Below are 13,908 nucleotides of genomic sequence, written 5' to 3'. Positions count from 1 at the left end.
AATCACTCCTTGAGGCTGAGATTTATTCTGATTTGTGTGTATTGGGGGGACAGTGGTGACAGGAAGATAGTTGGCAATGCGTTTGGCATAAAATTAAAGCTTATTTGAATTAAATAGTCTTTCCTCTCTGATGAGGTCACAAACCGCTGCTCTTCAAGGGGACGGACAGATCAATTTTCAGAAAGATCACAGTGGTGGTATATTACTGCCTTGAAAAAGCATCTTCTGCCTCTCTGCTTATATATACAGTGTCTCTCTTATATATCTTTCTTTTCTCACTACATTTAAAATGCAGCACTAGATGTCTCAGGAGTTTATTTAACAATCTGAAATACTAAACAGCTGTAGACACTGAAGGCAAAGAAATGTTTACCATATAACACATAAGAAATTATTAATATAAATGATCAATAAATATTAAGTATTCCAAGCATTTGATCGATAATGTGCACTAATGATAAAGTTTTTTTTTGTTGTTTTTTTTAAAGCAAGCAAGTCACTGTAACTTTATTGTGTTATCCTTGACAAGAAGGTTGTAACAGTGAATTGCTACTTTTTGTGTCAAATAAACTCAACTCAACTCATCTCAACACTGGTTTGGGTGGTTTATGGAGACAAAAATTTGTATAATGACATAGGTATAACAGAGGTATTACAATGTGAAGGTGGTTTATGAGGACATTGTGCCCCTGTAATTCAAAAGACATTAAAAAACCCACAGTAAATGGTGTTTTTTTTTTGAAAATCTAAAAATGCACAAAGTTTAGGTGTAGGGTTTTTATAGGGCGATGGAAAATACAGTTTGTACAGTATAAAAACCATTACGCATATGGAAAGTCCCCATAACCATACATCCCCACAAGTATAGTAATACCAGTAAATTCTGACTTAGTTTGTGGGGACATTTTTTGTTCCCTTGAGAAAACAAGCTTATAAATCACACAGAATTAAGTTTTTTGAAAATCTAAAAATGCAGAAAGTTTTGCGTGAGTAGGTTTAGGGGTAGCGGGTAAGGGGGTATATACAGTTTGTACAGTATAAAAATCATTATGCCTATGGAATGTCCCCATAAAACATGGAAACCAGTGTGTATGTGTAACTCAAATATCTAATAAGCCAAACTAATGGCAGCAACTCTGCTGAAGTTCAAACCAAGCATCAGAATGGGGAAGAAAGGTGATTTAAGTGATTTTGAATGTGGCTTGGTAGTTAGTGCCAGACTGGTTGGTCTGAGTATTTCAGAAACTGCTGATCTACTGGGAATTTCACGCACAACCATCTCTAGAGTTTACAGAGAATGGTCCAAAAAAGAGAAAATATCCAGTGAGCGGCAGTTCTGTGGGTGAAAATGCCTTGTTGATGCCAGAAGTCAGAAGAGAATGACCAGACTGGTTTGAGCTGATAGAAAGGCAACAGTACCCGTTACAACTAAGTTATCCAGAAAAGTATCTCTGATGCATGTCAAACCTTGAAGCAGGTGGGCTACAGCAGCATAAGTCCACACCAGGTGCCACTCCTATCAACTAAGACCAAATCATCTCAAACTGGTTTCTTGAACATGACAATGTGTTAACTGTGCTCAAATGACCTCCACAGTCACCAGATCTCAATCCAATAGAGCACTTTTGGGATGTAGTCGTGAAACAGGAGATTTGCTTCATGGATGTGCAGTTGACAAATCTGCAGCAACTGCGTGATGCTATCGTGTCAACATGGACTGAAATCTCTGAGAATTGTTTCCCACACCTTGTTGAATCTATGCCACATAGAATTAAGGTAGTTCTGAAGGCAAAAAGGTACCTAATAAATACAATCCAAGCTTCAAAGGACCACATTGCATGTTATCTTTTGAATGTCATTCCATATAAAAATATCTACTACAGCTTTTAAAAGTCATGTTCAAAAGCACAGTGTTGACAGTTCATGGCCTTTGATTTCGTGCATTCAAATCTGCAACCTTTCATTGACTCTACTGCACTACTCTACAGCACCCCAGAAATGTTCAGGAATGACTCCATGAATATCTGTGCACAAGCTATTTTAAGATCCTGAAGCAGATGGAGCCAACCAAAACCCAACAAGTGTCTGGCCTTTTACGTGGCACACTGAACAGATGAGCTGTCTCCTCACAAGACAGTGGTGATCACACAGAGAAGCAGGGGACACACTTTGTGAATGTTAATATATTCATAGCAGGTGCCTGAAGAAAGGCACTCACCAAGTGTCTCACACATGGAGCAATCCTAAAATTATTTATCTAAGGGCACATCAGAATAAACAGAAAACGGAGCAGGTGTCTGTCCTACCTGAGGAATTAATTTAAAGTTCTGAAGACAAGCTTAAACTGTATCTAGTCTCAGTTTATCCAAACCATGTATTACTGCTGGACAGCAAATAGCTTCTGGGGGAAAAATTTCACTTCAAATTTTAATCAGGCTCTCGGATCAATCTGAATGAAAGAGATATGTGAATATTCCAGATGGCCCATTACTAAATTACTTTATACGGATTATGAAATTAGAGCAGTCATTTTATCTGACTCATTTTAATGTAACATTTTATAGTCACAAAAAAATGTCTGAAAACCAATGGAAATCACAACAAAAGTGCTGAGGCTCTTATTGTATGTTCTATTTACTACTTTTTTTGCATATACACTACCATTCAAATGGTTGGGTTCATAATGATTTGTTTTTTAAGAAATACATTTTTTCTCAGAGAAGAAACATTATATTGATCAACAGTGACAGTAAAGACAATTATAATGTTATATATATTTCAAATAAGTTATTATTATTATTTTTTTAATTTCTTTACAGTCATTAAATGATAGAAGAATTTCTAAAGGATCATGTGACACTGGATGGCCTGCAGAAAATCACAGGAATACCTTTTAAAATACATTTAAAAACAGTTATTTTAAATTATAATAATATTAGGCTATTGTATTTTGATCAAATAAATTCAGCCTTGGCGAGCATAAGACAATTCAGAAACAAGACATCACTGACTTAATATCTTGTTTAATAGCCTAGCCTACAATTTAAAAGCATTATCAAACAATGTTTTTTTTTATAACTAGAAAGTGTCATTATTCAGTCATAGCAAACTAAATATGCTCACAAACACCTGTTACATTCACTTGAGAAATGGCAACAGTAAGCCTTTCCAACAGTACAAAACAAGATGTTACAAGTAGCTATTCCACAAAAAGTGCTTTGTTAAAAGGATTAAAAACCATCTTTGAACACCACTGAATCATCCGCACACTGTTAATGCTTTAAACATTACATAATATATATTGCTAATCTGATATTAATACAATTGTGTGCCAAAATAACCAAAGCTTATTCCAATGGTTTTTGCATATTTGGGTAGGTCAGTCGTTCACAAGAGCTGCATCTTATATGTTGTACTGTATCTTGCTTTAGTTTTGGCTCTGCTCTGAACAAGCTGTGCCTGCAGTGACACTGATATCACAAGCACCTTCAGTCCATTTATTCAAGCCCAACAGCATACCACACTTGCTGTGTATTTGTAGAGTTTGCTGCTCAGCAGTGTTTGCTTTTTGGTTTTTGATGTTTATATTATTCCTTGTATTTTGAAGCATAACCTTGTATCTTTAAAAGATTTAAAATAAAAGTTAACACGAAAAATCTGTATATACACAATACTTTAAGCCATATTTGCTTTTGTAAAAGTACATACATCTACCTTGCACCTAACTGTTTTGACTGTAGGACTGCAATATGTCATCTTGAAAACTGTGACTCATAAGAATATCACTCAAGATGAGCCCACAGCACATGTCAGGAACTGTAACTGATTAGCCACCAGTGGTATATCTTATTCCTTCTGTTTGAGTAATTTCAAAACACTAGTGCAATCATGCATATGCAGAAGCATGAGCGTTTGTTGGTATCTGCACATTTTACCGCAGCTTGTGCAAAGAACAACAATCTGAGATGCAAAGCCACCATTATTCAAACACAATTCACTCAGCAATTCATACTGTACACTAATGTGGGAACTCCCTTCATCATCCTCATTATTTTGGATTTATTTGCACTTCATAAAACTATTGCACATTTAATGAGTGATTTGTTGTACTAAGTAAACAATTGTGAGAAAAACTGTTAAAATATCTGTGAAAATAAGATACTTAAAACAGACAAACATCATCAGTAAGAATGTTAGTGTATGGAGAGAGAGAAAAAAAAAAAAGATTAGAGGACACTACTCTTCACCTTCACTAATCTTTACCCTGATGCCAGATTTCCTAACTGTCAGACTGTCTGACCCATTGAACACACAAAAAGTTTCAAAATAAAAGAAAGTTTATAATAAAGATTTTAATTACATTACACACATACAGAGAGAGAGAGAGAGAGAGAGAGAGAGAGACAGACCCTGCGTCCCAATGTGCATACTATCCACCCTATCTGCCCTAAATAGTATTGAAAATGACTAATAACACATAGAATTTAGCATGGATAGTGTGCACATTGGGATGCAGGCAGAGAGAGAGAATATCCATTATAGTTCCCGATTAGTGAATCATGTCAGGACCACGAAGTTGCAGCTGCCCCCTAATTTTGTAAGGAATTGAATTAATCATTATTGCTTATTAGACCAGTTACTTGAGTTTTAATAGGTTTTTGATTGCCTGGTCTAAAGTTTTCTGAAAGAATGCATTGCATTTGCATGTGTTGTATTTTACTTTTGAACTCTGCATTACTAGATGAGACAGAAAAATTATGGATTCTCATAAGAACTCCATTTTTCCAAACCACTAATCAAGTAAATGTCATACGTGTAGGTAGACGGAGCCACAGTCCATCTAAGCAGACAGTTTATTGTTTAAGTGTTGGATTGCAACAATTTCATACGAACAAATAAAAAATTGAAATCAAAATAAAAACTTTTCACATATTTATTATGTCTTCCTTATTTAACACCCGTTTCAGATCATCAGAATTTAATATCACTGTCACGTTCATCAATTTACATCTATCACAACACATTACTGCCATCGGGTGGTGAAATGCAAACATTGGCAGCCACAGTAAATTAATAACATGCATTTCCACAGCTTGAGCATGATTCACCTTTTCAGTTTTATTTCATTTATTTTATTTTGCAGGTTGTGGTATGTGAAATCAAATAAGCTGCCTATATATTTCTCATCTTAAATGTAGAAGTCTTTTAGGATGACACAAAACCTATTGTGGTGATAACATGGAAAGCAGAGTCAGTGATAAGGGTCAGAAGGTAGTATATACTTCGAAACCATTCACATATTAGTGCAAAGTATAATATAAATGTCATGTAACTACTAGACTAATATTGTTTTATTACTTTTATTGCTTAACTTCCCCATTCCGTGATGGTGAGTTGGCTCGAGGGGGAAAACTTAAGATAGCCTACTGAGAAAGAAAGTGAAATACAATTTTAATTTGAACTTCCTCACTAACTTCTACACGATTTATATTTAGTTCCATGGTCGCCAATCATTGTGGTTTCCACGAGGCCATATCGTGTATAAATACTCACAGACACTATTGTGTAAGCACAAGGGAATTTCAAAACACTGGAACATTGTTTTCAGCTGATTTCCTTCGACCTCTTGTGTTCACTGAAGTGAGTGTTTTTCCTGTGCCTGCCTGTGAGATTTCTTTTATGTTCCCACAAGTACAACGATAAGTCCCGCCTCCTGCGGTTGGATTGGCGTTTGGAAGCTGATGGCAGTCTGCGATTGGACAATTCATACGTTACTCATAGAACGGACCGCCTCTTTGTGCGCAGTGTCTCTCACTGCTGATGGCGCTGTAAACACAGTGACGCGGCGTTGCGTGGCCCAGCAAATCACAGATTCGCGTTTATATGTGGACGAGCGCGAGAGACGCTATTCACATCCACAGCTTCATATGCAATCACATAAACAAAAGACACACGAGGACCGCTCGTCGGAGGTGCAATGGCAAGGAAAAGTGCAATCCCCCCTTCATACTATGGTAAGCAGCCTGTGAATCGCGTCAAATCAAGTTTTTGCAGTAAGACCATTGACAAAGGGAACTGACCCAGCGGTGCTGGTGTCAACCCGATTCATTACTGTAAGTGTTTGGCTGTTTTCTCGCGCAGTAAATATTTCAAGGACCTCTGTGCAGAACGATAGATCCTCTGATATGTTTTCATCCTGATTACTTTGTTTTTCCAAATACTGGATGAAGTGTCTTTGTAATTCGGAAAGGATTTAATTTTTACGTCATAGAAGTTAACTGGAAAGCGTCCAAAAAGAGCAAGAATTGAAATAATAGGAAACGTATATAGAGTTTATTGCGCAAGCTGTTTCATATTGAGAGGGGTTTGTGTCTTTGTCCTGTGTCCTCATTTAACGGTACTGTTACAGTACATAACCAGCCTATGTGGGCAGACCTTAGTATAACTGTTTGCTATTTACTGTAGTTGGCATCTTAATAGTTCAAACATAGTTTTTTTTAAAGACGCACTCGATATTTTTTATTTATTTTATTTTATTTTTGCTAATTATGGAGTGTACACATAATAATGGATTGTACACATGAACAGCACCTTTGATAAAAATGATAAAATGATTCCATTCTAACATAAAATGAGGACATTTTAAAACCTATTAAAACCAAGCACGATAACTATAACGATGTCTATTAAACTAACGCTTTAAATGCTCGAGGTCGAAGGTAGGTAATGTTTTTATCGTTCATCTGCTGGAAAAAAAAATTGTTCTGAAAGCGTTTCCAATGATGTGAACAAGAACAATTATTAAAACTTGATGTAGTTCGAGTCCTTGGTGTAAACAATGTTTATACAACGGTTTTATTCTACATGTAATGGGTCTCCTCTTCATGACGGCTGCCATTTTGCCCATGACCACTTGTTCTGCTGCTTTAAATGCTTGATTTTTGTTTAAAGTCAAGTGGATTCTGATTGGCTGTCAATGTTATTATCCTTATAAGTTGGAAAAATTGTTCTGAAAGTAATTCCAACAATATTAATCCTCTGTGTCGTTATGATGTAGACTTCTCATAGAATTAGAACAATTAATAAAAATGTATAGTTATTGTTTAGAGTTATTGTCCCTGTGAACGGGCGTTCATACAACAGTTTATTTTTCATGGAGTGGGTCGCCCCTCATGACTATCACCATTTTCCCATCACATGACCACCTGTTCACAGTAGCTATGTTTCCATCCACCTATTTTTTAGAACAGTGCATAAAAAAACGCTGGATGGAAATGCCAAGATGCGCATAAATTCTAAAAATGCAAATTTAAAAAACTTATGCGCACAACTGAGTAGGATAAACTACGATGGAAACACATTTACCGAATAAATTCCACATGCTCATCAAAAAATCATGTGACTTTGCACGATGGAATGGGAAAACTTGACTATAAACAGCGGACCAATCTCGTTGCACAGAATCTGCAATGTTGTTTTGGTCGTTCTAAAATGCCTGAGCAAAGTCTGTCATCAAAGTATGTCTGTATAATGTGACAGTGATAAAATTGCTGAAGGTTGTAGAGTCGCTGTTGGTTTCAAGTAGGCTTTTGCACTGTCTGCACTCCATATTGGTAGTCACTGCATTATGTTGCTGTTCATTTGCATGAAGTTGAGTGCTGCTCTACTTCGTCATAACATGCAACCTTCTCAGTCACTTGTGTTGGTGAAATTTGGAGTGCAAACCATCTACAGTACATTAGTTTAAACTGAATCCAAGAGTGTGTTTGAGACAGAGAAACGATGAGCAAATCAACCAAAGTGGCAACAGTTACTAAACAAACTTAACACATGCAGTCCAATAAGTGTCAAGTATACAGTCCAGAACCACTGTACTATACAAATCAGTAAAAGCCAGTTAACTGTAAACCAAATTTAAAATTTAGTCCATCTGAAACAGAATGTTGAGAACTTATTAAAACATTAGGAATGCAGTCAATCTGTAGTCTACTTCCCATTCCTCCGGAGTCATCAGAGACCTTTTACATTGTTCTGGAAACCAATCGTTCACAATCCCCTATGAGCTGGAGCAGCGCTCACAGACCCCTCTAGCCATTTAACACAACTACACTAAATATTTTTCAGAGGCAATCTGTCTAATTATAACACATAATCATGCCAAAGGGATGCATCTGGTACGCCTACGCACCCACAGCCATTCAGCATAACCATCTAAATAGAGTTGTAATTATTATCATGTGATATACTGCATCTGAATCTCTATTTTTACAGCCTAGATGGCTCACCATGGCAGTGCTGTTGGAGTGTCAAAGAACGGAGTTTTCTTTGTCACGTAAATAGTGCAGGGAGCAGCTGTTTCTCTGTCTCGCTTGGGCAGGGTCAAGCTCTTTGGCCTTTGCCTCATGTATTGTTAAGTTCCCACGAGCCACCTGTCAATCACAACTATTGTCAGCTGGAATTGGGAAATAGTCTGTGGAGAGATACCCAAATCAAGGAAAAAAGCTGGCGGATGTGATGTGAAAGCATATGGTTGTTTCGAGGTAGCTTGTGTTTTTTGTCAGAGCATCAATCTAGCTAGCATCTGGTTCCTTTCCAAATTTGAAACAGATTTTATGTTTTTGTTGTTCTTGTTGTTCTTGTCTGGTTGGTATCATGGCAGTGGGAGTACTGTACTGAGATGACTTGCAAAGGAAGCAGTTTGTCATTGCAGTTCATTTGAAGTGGAACTGTGAGGTTTCAAATGTCTGGGAGAGTGGAGCATTTGAATGGGGGCGGAGCTTATTCTGACCTATGTTTGGGTCGGTTGTTCTGTCTGATCTCAAATGCAATCCAGAACTGCTGCTGAGAGAGAAGGAATATGAAAGTGAGAGATACAGACTCTCTAGAAAAAATTAAAAAGATTAGGATCCGTCTACAACACTGTGCCAATATTATCTCCCTTTCTCTTAAAGCGATAGTTCACCCAAAAATTTTAATTTTGTCATAATTTACTTACCCTGACATTGTTCCAAACCAGTATAGTTTTTTTCCCCCTTGAAATATAGGTATTTAAATCTTAGAGCAATGCTTTTCAGTATAATGAAAGCATAAGGTAACCATATATGTACTAAAAGGATGAAAAACACTGGAAATGTACACTGTAAAAAATGGTTTTAACTGTAAAAATGCCATAGCCTGTTAGTGGTTAGTGCGTCAACATACAGCGAAAATTGAACTGCGCTCAAGGCGATCCGAGTTCGATTCCCGTCTCAAGGTCCTTTGCCGATCCTGCTCCCCTCTCTCCTCCCAGTGCTTTCCTGTCGTCTTTCTACTGTCCTATCTCAATAAAAGGCATAAAAAGCCCATAAAAATAACTTAAAAATGCTGCTGTAAAAACTGTAACGGTAAGTTTGTTTAACGGTAAGTTCCCTTTCTATATACAGGGACAACTATTCGATTTAACATTACATTTCATGTAATTTTACTGTAAAAATGTTAAATGTAGTTTTATTTTTTGTATAAGTGAAAAATAAACAGGTCATCTTATAATATGAATTGTCCACTATGAAATGATTTGTTCATTATTTTCTAAGTCTTCTGAAGTCGCACAATAGCTTTGTGCAAGAAATGCACTTAAAATTTAAATCATAATTCTTATCTGCCATATAGCTCAATAGTACAGGTCTTCAGATGCTCCTTATAGATCTTCTATACATGAAGAATATCTAACTTCATTTTACCTCCTTTTTTGATGTTCTTATTTTCATCTTTTGATAAACCATTTATAGCCAGCATATTTTGCCATCAAAAGAAAGTGCTGGTTAAAAAGATTGAGCAATTTTGTCCTAAAGCTCTTGGCAAGAAGTGAATTGCGTTGGGTTCCTGGCCCGATGCGGATGTAAATTTTAAAAAGCCTCCCTCTGGACGTGGAAGGATCTTATTAACAGTTCCTCAACAGGACGATCTTCCCTTAAGGACAGAGAGCAAATTATACTCCTGCTTCAGAGCTTGCTGCAAGAGGTACATTAAAGATGCCTGGAATTATGTAGCTAATAGAGAGGACAGTGAGTGCATTCATGTGGGACCAGATAGTCTCTCTTTATCTCTTAAGAGTTTGACACAGAAGATTCTCTTTCATGTCCACTGCCTGTGGTACAAAGCAGCTCTCAGTGGCACATGCCATAGTCCGCCATAGAGTTCAGAATGAGCTCTCTACTGTGCGCCTGGGACATTAACAATGACGGATTCTACTCATATGCCACGCTAAGGGATGAATGGCTCATAATGGGTGTCATCTCTTTTTCCACTGCCTTTGTAAACAACTAGGAAGTTGTATAGGTTCAGTTAATGGACCGCATCACCGGTCCTGTATACAAGACTCACACAAAGCATCTTATCTGGTTTTGATTCAAGCTGAATTTGAATGCAGTTTGCTGTGTGTGTCTTTGATTTGTAGGTAAAAAGTTTTGTCTAAAATGCTGTTACAGAAATCATTCATGTCAGTCTAATCGAGTCGCACTTTCAGCAGGTCTTTTGCTTTATGATTTGACTTTATTTTCAGACTGTTTCTCTTTAAAACGCAGGCCCTAGTGCAAGTAGATAGACCACCTCTTTGATACTTTTATATTGATTTTGTGAAATCACCAAGCTTTCTTTTTGAAGCTTGAAAGCTTCAGTCCTCATTCATTGTAATTGCATGTAAAGAATGACAACAGTCTTCAGAATTTGTGTTTTTTTTTTTTTACTATAGAATATAGACAGTCATTCAGGATTAGAACAACATGAGGGTAAGAGCTAATGGAAAATAATTTATGTCAGGATTTGATGTAATGCCAGTACATCTTCCACATAACTGAGCCATCATGTTCCAAAGTTGTTGTTTTTTTTCTTTTTCTTTTTTTTTTTTGGTAATGTTTTATCTCAGGAACAAAATGAACCAGGACTGCTCGTTTGACACACACACACACACACACACACACACACACAAAATAATAAAATAAAATAAAAAGTTGCATAATGCTGTTGCATAAAATAATGTGAACTCGTTTGATAATTGATGAATTTTGCAACACTGGCACAGTTACTGAACTGAATTGAAACAACAATGAACTAAACTGAGTTGAACAATAACACTGTTGTCTGCTTTACAGCCAAAATTGAAGTCGTTTCATAATTGATAATTGTTGCAACATGTTATTTTCCTGTTTATAAATGTGACACCGCTTTGAAACAATCAGCATTGTATAGAATTTTATAAATGTGACCTGGCTTGACAAAAGTTTATTTATTTTACAACCCGAATTCCGGAAATGTTGGGACGTTTTATAAATTTGAATAGAATGAAAACTAAAAGACTTTCAAATCACATAATTTATTCACAACAGAACATAGAGAACATAATAAATGTTTAAACGGAGAAATTTTACACTTTTATCCACTAATTGAGCTCATTTCAAATTTGATGCCTGCTACAGATCTCAAAATAGTTGGGACGGGGGCATGTTTATCATGGTGTAGCTCCTCTTCTTTTTAAAACAGTTTGAAGTCGTCTGGGCATCAAGGTTATGAGTTTCTGGAGCTTTGTGCTTGCTCACCAGAGCTTGGTGAGAATATAAATATTTATCAACGTGTATATTTATGAGATAGCTTTGTTAATTTATTTAATTTTTGCTTTATTTTGTCTAGGGAATAAAAGCCAGGACTGCAATTGGTGCTACCTTAAAAAGAAAAAAAAAAAAAAAAAGCTGCATGATGCCTTTGGTTGTAAAGATGCAAATCACATTTCAGACAGTATCCAGGAGTCATATTCACACTCACACTGTCAATGTCTATGCTGTCCGCCTGGTGCTCAAGGCTAAAGCTGGTGTCCTTGAGAGATATGCAAGCAGTTTCACTCATTTTAGCAGGCGCTGGCAGGATTTTTATGTTCAGATAGGGGCTGAGCAACAGAACAGTGACTAAATGTGTGGCAGATTTTGATATACTTTTGCGTTTTGCCTTGTAAGCAAATGGCCATGTCATTTTCACCTTCTCTTTAGTAGTTGTAATGTTAAACAATAGTGCAAGAAATGCCTCTAATTAACATAAAGTGAAATTTATCTATATCAAGTGCCATTATCACACAATAAATTAGCACGATAGAAACAGCTAAAGTGCTCTATTGTCATTAATAACAGGTGTCATTTGTATGACCAATGTGGTGATAAATTAAGAACAGCTCTTTGATTAGGTGTAGTAATGAAGTAAAGAGTTTAAGCTCTAAGCCTCTTATTTGAGCATATACCAGTTATAACAGTTTTTTGGCTTGAGTCAGCAAAACACGAGTCTAAAGGGAGCAAGAATTTCCTGCCTCACCAATCTGCTCTGTCTGTCACTCTCTTCACTTCGCCTGTCCATCTGTCCCTGATGGTTTACGTGTCTGTCTCACTGTCTGTCACTCAGTCATATATCTGTGATGACATCCAAGTACATCTGCAGTATGAGAATACGATTTATGTGTTTGATAGTGTCACAGATCATAAAGTTAAAGTTAAAAAATAACTGTAATTAGTTCCTTTTTATGTGTATTATTTTCCTTATGCATATATATTCTAAAGAAACTATATTATATAAAACTTATAAAAATAATAATTATGTAAAATATGTAATGAAATGTAATCATTTTATGTATAATTTTAACAAAGTTATATATAATAAGTTTATATATATATATATATATATTAGTGCTGGGCAACGATTAATCTAGATTAATCTCATCCAAAATAAAAGTTTTTGTGTACATAATATATGTGTGTGTATTGTGTATATTTATTATGTATATATGAATACACACCCATGTATGTATATATTTAAGAAAAATGTGTTATGTTTATATATTAAATATATTTATATATCATATAAATTATATTAATATAAATATATACATGCAAATACATGTAAATATTTTCAAAATATATACTGTATGTGTGTGTCTTTATATACACATAAGAAATATTCACAGTAGGGGTGGCATGGTACACAGATGTCATGGTTCGGGGTCACGGTTCCATACAGTTTCTGGTACAACAGGAATCAAAAAAAATCTACTATGCTCGGTTTCCTTTCATTTATTTTGAACAGACAAAATAATAATTTTTACTATTACTATTTTTTTCCACCTACATGTGAAAATACTAAATATTATTACATTGTTATATATCTAAAATCTGCAGTACATATATATACAGGTGCTGGTCATATAATTAGAATATCATCAAAAAGTTGATTTATTTCACTAATTCCATTCAAAAAGTGAAACTTGTAGATTATATTCATTCATTACTCACAGACTGATATATTTCAAATGTTTATTTCTTTTAATTTTGATGATTATAACTGACAACTAAGGAAAATCCCAAATTCAGTATCTCAGAAAATTAGAATATTACTTAAGACCAATACAAAGAAAGGATTTTTAGAAATCTTGGCCAACTAAAAAGTATGAACATGAAAAGTATGAGCACTCAATACTTAGTTAGGGCTCCTTTTGCCTGAATTACTGCAGCAATGCGGCGTGGCATGGAGTCGATCAGTCTGTGGCACTGCTCAGGTGTTATGAGAGCCCAGGTTGCTCTGATAGTGGCCTTCAGCTCTTCACAATACCCCATAGGTTTTCTATGGGGTTAAGGTCAGGTGAGTTTGCTGGCCAATCAAGCACAGTAACACCATGGTCATTGAACCAGCTTTTGGTACCTTTGGCAGTGTGGGCAGGTGCCAAGTCCTGCTGGAAAATGAAATCAGCATCTCCATAAAGCTTGTCAGCAGAAGGAAGCATTAAGTGCTCTAAAATTTCCTGGTAGATGGCTGTGTTGACTGTGGACTTCAGAAAACACAGTGGACCAACACCAGCAGATGACATGGCAGCCCAAATCATCACAGACTGTGGAAAAT

The sequence above is a fragment of the Onychostoma macrolepis genome, chromosome 08, assembly GCF_012432095.1.
Source record: "Onychostoma macrolepis isolate SWU-2019 chromosome 08, ASM1243209v1, whole genome shotgun sequence".
In the NCBI taxonomy this organism is placed as follows: Eukaryota; Metazoa; Chordata; class Actinopteri; order Cypriniformes; family Cyprinidae; genus Onychostoma; species Onychostoma macrolepis.
Note: the sequence above shows the minus strand (reverse complement) of the source record.